Source organism: Bombina bombina, chromosome 7, assembly GCF_027579735.1.
Source record: "Bombina bombina isolate aBomBom1 chromosome 7, aBomBom1.pri, whole genome shotgun sequence".
Lineage (NCBI taxonomy): Eukaryota > Metazoa > Chordata > Amphibia > Anura > Bombinatoridae > Bombina > Bombina bombina.
In genome coordinates, this window is record NC_069505.1 from 285,390,286 (window position 1) to 285,397,680 (window position 7,395).

General features: G+C 38.6%; 1 protein-coding gene across 1 annotated transcript in view; it reads right to left on the reverse strand.

Moving 5' to 3' along the window:
- Positions 1-571: 571 nt before the first annotated feature.
- LOC128666309 (sodium- and chloride-dependent creatine transporter 1-like) overlaps positions 572-7,395 on the reverse strand; it is a 92,733-nt gene continuing 85,909 nt past the window's right edge. The window contains exon 14 of the mRNA XM_053720811.1: positions 572-7,395. This exon is cut by the window's right edge and continues 320 nt beyond it. The gene's annotated coding sequence lies outside the window, so the exon portion shown is untranslated.

Here is a 7,395-nt window from a genome sequence, read left to right on the forward strand (position 1 = left end):
AATATACGTATATGCATTTGTGATTGGCTGATGGCTGTCACATGATACAGGGGAGGGGAAATAGACATAACTTAGAAAATCTACTACTCATGTGAAGTTCAGACTAAGGGGTAGATTTATCAAATGTCGGGCTGTAGCGGATCATGTCTGCCAGACATTGCTAAATGCCGACAGCATACGCAGTCGGCCTTTAAGCATAGCAGGGTGTCAATCATCCTGATCGTATCCGATCGGAATGATTGCTGTTCGCCACCTCAGAGGTGGCGGATGAGTTAAGTTAAGTTTCACAAGGACCTAAAACTTCGGGGGTAGATTGCAGCATCCGCTGCTTGATAAATCTACCCCTAAATGCTGTTGCGTTGTCTTTTTATCATGCATTTGTTGATTATACAATTCTACTGTATTTACTGGTCCTTTAAATGGAACCAAATCATTGTGCAAATGAATGAAGGAGACTCCTCATCGTCTTCACTATTTTTTTCCTTTAAAAGAAATCCAAACCCTCTTCACTTCCTGCACAGTAATTTAGCAAATATTTGATTTACTTTTATAGTGAGACAAAGACACAATATTTCAACTCGTCTGTTATATTTTATTGCAACTTTTTCATATTTTCTTTATACAGTTGATATCTACTCATAAAAATATGACCTATAGAAAGACTTTATAGTGGCATAAAATATGAGGTGAGAATACAGCACTGGCGCAAGAGGTCAGGGGGCAGATAGAGGGGGACACAATGGGAATAGGGTGAGCTTTTGGCACACACATTAAAACACAGACACTACTACAGGCAACAACTGTGGTATTTGGCAGAAAGATTGTCTAATACATTTTACAAAGCTGTTTGCCATAACAAAGCTGACATAAGAATGGCTTTGTGTGACATTTTGTGACCTTGTGTGACAGGTGTGATACGTGGCATTGTGGGATGTGACCTTGTGTGAGAGGCCACTTAATACGCAGCTGCAACACTGAACAGCAATTGTATGCAGAACAAATTAATATCAGCTGTACTGTACATCATTTGTTCTTTAAATTATTAGTTAAAAAAATATGAGTTTTTCATTTGGTGAATGTTAGAAGGCAAATATAAACAGATGTTCTGCACCACTAGTATTAGGTAATAAGGAGTATCTTCTACATTACTAAAAAGATTAGTCAAAAAATGTCTGGGTTTTTTTAAACTGAATTCAGAGTAAATGGCAGCCACAGTACTGTATATAGGAAAACATTTGTGTGATTTCAGAACAAACATAAGAATAGGGTAATATTTCATAGTAAATAGTGAACTATAAGAATGCATAACAGCATGAAATGTACATGGCTTAAATGCAGAGCCAAACAATGACTCTAGCAGACCCTAAGCAAGAAACCACATCCCACTGCTGCCACCAATATCATGCAATGCCCACACTACTGATATATGTGAATCCAATGGAAATCAGTGCATAGAAGATATATCTCTGTGATGCAAACTTCAACTAAGCAACAAGCCCCCTTTTATATTTTCACTAGTGCCTTCCTACAATAATGGGGCACTCCTTAGGTGCCAGACAGTGTTGAAACACATTGACAGGTAATACATTATAACTCTCCATTGCACCCAAAGGGCTAACAGGAGTGTGCCCTCCCCTTGTTGCCAGTGACATTTTTATGGTGACATTGTATATGTGACAGCATTGTTCCCATGGTGACATGAGAGCTATGATACACACGTTATAGTACCATCTTGGTGCTTAGGTTCTTGCGTCTTTTATTCCGACTATATAAACCCAACAAATGCACAGTGACAATCAGCAGCTGGTGACACGTCACATTTTCAATGATGAAATCAGCTTCTTGAAAGAGAATTAACACACCAGTAACTTATTGTTACAGCACAATCTTGTGTTACTGCCATGAAGAGGTTATTCAGGCTGTAACTGTGCATGCCAACGTTATACTATGTGCTGCAAGGGCTTGAATCAATCAAATTCCATATTTACTTTCTACTCTCAGTCTATAAGGTTAATTACAATACATCATATAATATTAACCTTGCAATGCAGTTAGATTGTGTCAAACACTTGTATTACATTTCATATTTACTCTCTGCTGCCACCAGCAGCCTAATTATAAGTACTGCATACTATGTAATATTTAGTCTTGTCATAGTTACATTGTCTCAAACTGTTACACTTGCATCAAATGTAATAGTTGCTCTCTACTGTCACCCATAGCCTAATGATAAGTATTGCATTTTGTGTAATATTTACCTTTGCCATACAGTTATATTGTCAAACAAGTTACACTTGTAGCCAATTTCATATTTACTCAATACAGCCATTTGCAGCCTAATGATGTATTGCATGTCATGGTAATATTTAGTCCTTGCCTTACAGTTACATTGTATCATACAGTGGCATGTGTGTAATGTTGTCAATCTTAAATGCAGTTTTTTAACCAGTCAGCATTACCTACTTTCATTAACTTACAGATGTTTAAGAAACTGTTTCTATATCCTGGAATATCACCCTAAACCAATTAGACCCGTGCCTTGGGCAGAATTATTCAAAGTCTTAATTCTATGGCATGATGACATCTCACTCATATTCTCGCCAAAAGCTTTATTCATTCATTTTATTACAAATAAATGCTGCCTAGTTGTCTAATGAGGGCTCACTGATCCCAATATTCAGAAAGATTGCTACTATTTATTTTTTGGTTGTAACCTGCAGTAATGTGAATACCCAGAGCGCAGGTCACTAGTATAGCTTGGCGTACGTTATTCCTTTGCATTATGGGCACTTTGCAGGTCACATTATGTCAATTGCTTATAGAATATTTGTGGAACATCATTGGCACTATCTTGTGAGGATGTGATTGGTTTAAAGAACCCTGGCACGGTTATCAGATTGCCTCTAGCAGGGAAATACTGCAGGAGTTTGGTTATCCTTAGAGTCTTTAAGGATAGAGTCACTTATGATGCAATGATGCCCAAGCAAATGCACCAAAGTTTTCAGTGACTCTTGACTGGCAGCAATAATCTGTACGTTTTATTGGTAATAAATACACCCTGTGGCTGGCTGCTCTTTTTGTACAGTAGACAAGTAGGTCTGTTAGCGGCACAGCTAAACCGACAAAAACACAGGCTGTAGAAACAACACATTACAGACACTGGTCACATGCAAAGCTAACACAACACTCACTGTTACAGAGACACATAATGGGAACACGGGGTGTGAGAGGATACCAGAAAAGTGCGTGATGGTGACAAGAACTCATTGCATAGGGCAATAAAGAATGCCAAGCTACCAATGCAGAGAATGCCAGGCTTTCACTTGCTCCAAATGCAAATAGGTGCCAGGCTTCCTCCGCAAAGCAATGTGCAGACACCTGTTGCATAATAAGTTCTGGTGCCCCTCACCTACCTAAAGAAATGAGACTTAACGGATACATAAAACGACCCCATTCTACTCACAACTGCCAGCAGAAGTTTCTCTTTATTTAAGTATATATTCATGTTATACCCTGCGTTTGGCAAAGCTGCTCCTACAAAAATAATATTCTAATCTGTTCAAAAATAAATAATTTATTTGTATCAGTTGAACCCATGTTTTGTTAGACAATCCTGAGATAACTGGTGATACTAACACATCACACTACAGTTGGTTATTCTGAGACTTGCAAACAATATTATCTGATGCAATATAGGTCTAAGTGTAACACTGTCAGGGCTGGAATGGTACTTGTCTACCTTTAAACAAATACTGTACTACAAAAAAACAATTAAAATATAATTTTACTTTTAAAAAAGGCTTTAGTAAAATTCAGGGTTAAATAAAAATATAAATTTAAATTCAGATGTATTGGCTGTGAGGGACATGCCTCCACAAACCTGACAAGTAAATATTCTGCACAGGCACATCTATTAAATAGACTAATACAAATGACTGTACAATGTTCTCTTTTTTAGAAGAGCGTGGGGAAAAATGAGCACACTGTCCCTTTAAAGGCCCAAATTGTCATTCCATTCTACTCAAACAATTTGGAAATAGCAGAAATCTGATCTGCCAATTTCAAGGCAATATGTGCCCTAGTCACATGACCCACAACTTTGTCACTTAAAGGGAATCTGTCAATTAATTAATTAGTTACCTTAACTAAATATTTTATAATCAGTGTTTTGTGCTTGTTACATTTGCTGAAATCATTTAGCATTTTCATGGTGGCAGATATTTTATATTATGCCCCTAACTGATCGAATATTTTAGCACCAGACCTTCCATGCACTTGTCTTTAAAGGGACACTAAACCCATATTGATTCTTCCATGATTCAGATGGGGCATATAATTGTAAGCAGCTTTCTGATTTACTCCTATTTTCAATTTGTCTTTGTTCTCTTGGTATCTTTATTTGAAAAGCAAGAATATACGCTTAGCAGCCAGCCCATTTTTGTTTCAGTACCCTGGGTAGTGTTTGCTGATTGGTGACTACATTTAGCCACTAATCAGCAAGCACTACCCAGGTGCTGAACCAAAAATGGGCACACAATAGCAGCGCATCTGCATAGACAGCAAATATGTTTGACTGATCACTGTCATATCAAAGTAAATTAGACACTTGCGTTTCTAATTCACATCAGGTGGATGGACAGGCGGCAGGTCTTCATTCAGTGTCCCATTGACCAATAAGTCAATCCACCCATGGGCATACTCTGGGCACAGTACACAGAGAATACACCAACTGGCACTTGAGTTAGTTCTGCATGTGGTGCTGATCTCGATGTTAAATGGTACCACAATAAACTGGTAGTATGAGACTGTCCCTTTAAGAATGTCAAGCTGAGAAGGAAGGATGTGCATAGCAAATACTAGAGGATTGGAATAAACACCTTTCAGCAAATCGTTCAGCGAAAACGTTAATGAATAATTCTCTAATTTCATTACAAAATTTTATACACTCATTAGCCCGTCCCTTTATAGATTCCCTTTAATGAGGTCTGTGGCTCAAATTAGGTACAATCCTCCACAACTGGGGCTTCAACATTTCATGAAAGTCTGGCCAAAATAACACTGGACATCCTAGACTATATAATCTTCTTTAATCAGAGCTACAACCTCAGAGGGGTTTAGTCATTACAATGGTAAGTTTGCATATGTACAGTATTGTTTTCAGTATGCAATAGGTATATGACATAAGCAATCATATGATTTCTACCTGTCTCTAATACCACATCAGTATCTCTTTGGTAGTGAAAAACAATATTATCCTTACAGTTAAACTCCCCTACATACAATTCACTGATGTCCTATGTAATAGGGTCAGAACACTACATTTATACGTGGAAAGAAAATATAACTGATATGACTTGTCACTGGCACCCAACGGCAAATAAGAAGATGGTTTTAGAAAAGATCCTTAGTGGCCCCATAGAGACGTTAACGTGCAGTCACAAATACTTTTTTTTTTTTAACCATTTTTATAATTAGAATTTGCTGATTACTAGGTAAGGATTTATTCATTTTCATGTGATAATATTTTCGGTATGAGGTGTAACCAGCTCACTCTGGTGTGACCAGCCAATCACCCCTTTATTGGCCAACAGAACTATGCCATGTCATCAGTGATTTAAATATTATTATTTGTTTTATCTACTTGCCCATCAAAAGTTTCCTAATAAACCCCTGGTAATAAGGACACTGAATACTGATCACAGGACTGAAACCAATAGATCGAAGGGCATTCTGGGTTACAGGAAAAGGACTGGAGCTTAAAGTGATTTATCTGTTTTGATTTTTCAAGAAATACATTAGAAAATGAATCCTACTACAAGTTTTAAACCATTTCACATTTGTTTTATAAAGTGTCCTTCTTGTATAACTGTTACAAAATTGTCTTAATATATCGCAAATTGAATGGGTATATTTAAGTGGTTACATAGGATTATATGTCTGCATGAGGATAAAAACAAACATAATGTGAGATGAAACTAGAGACTTAAAGCCATTTGTCCCTAACAAACTAACATAGGGTGACATATAGAGTCACTGAGGGCTGGTCATTATAGAGACACACAAAGACAAAGCTTGGCTACTGGGTTATACTCTGCTTCTGTGGGACTCCCTACTTTATTGTACAGCAGAAGTCAGCAAGCTATGACCCACATGTGGCACTCCTAATGCGGTATCAAGGGGTGGCATGGTTTTTGGTGCTGTGCTTGTCAGATTTCTGCCTGGCTGTTACGATAATGCACTGCCCTTTATAGTATGGCACACTATTGAGCCCTGCCCTTTATAGTATGGCACACTACTGAGCCCTGCCCTTTATAGTATGGCACACTACTGAGCCCTGCCCTTTATAGTATGGCACACTACTGAGCCCTGCCCTTTATAGTATTGCACACTACTGAGCCCTGCCCTTTATAGTATGATGCACTTCTGAGCACTGCCCTTTATAGTATGGCGCACTACTGAGCACTGCCCTTTATAGTATGGCACACTACTGAGCACTGCTCTTTATAGCATGGCACACTACTGAGCAATGCCCTTTATAGTATGACACACTATTGAGCCATGCCCTTTATAGTATTGCACACTAATGAGCACTGCCCTTTATAGTATGGCACACTACTGAGTCCTGCCTTTTATAGTATGGCACACTACTGAGCCCTGCCCTTTATAGTATGGCACACTACTGAGCACTGCCCTTTATAGTATTGCACACTACTGAGCCCTGCCCTTTATAGTATTGCACACTACTGAGCACTGCCCTTTATAGTATTGCACACTACTGAGCACTGCCCTTTATAGTATGGCACACTACTGAGCACTGCCCTTTATAGTATGGCACACTACTGAGCCCTACCCTTTATAGTATGGCACACTACTGAGCACTGCCCTTTATAGTATGGCACACTACTGAGCACTGCCCTTTATAGTATGGCACACTACTGAGCACTGCCCTTTATAGTATGGCACACTACTGAACACTGCCCTTTATAGTATGGCACACTACTGAGCACTGCCCTTTATAGTATGGCACACTACTTAGCACTGCCCTATAGTATGACACACTACTGAGCACTGCCCTTTACAGTATAGCACACTACTGAGCACTGCCCTTTATAGTATGGCACACTACTGAGCTCTTCTCTACACCTCTAGATAAAACAAATGTAACCTGACCTTTTTAAGCAACTACAATACTCACACAGTGGAATACTGAGTTATTCTAATTACATGTTTCCATTTACAATGTTGCAGCATTTGAAGGATTGCAAGGTTAACCTTTAGAAAAAGCTATATGCTTCTGGCCTGTCTGGGAGCCAAGAGGTTAACCAGACTTGTACAATCTGCAAAATTTCAAATGCCAACATTTTAATATTAATTCTGATGGATGGCTTTGCACAC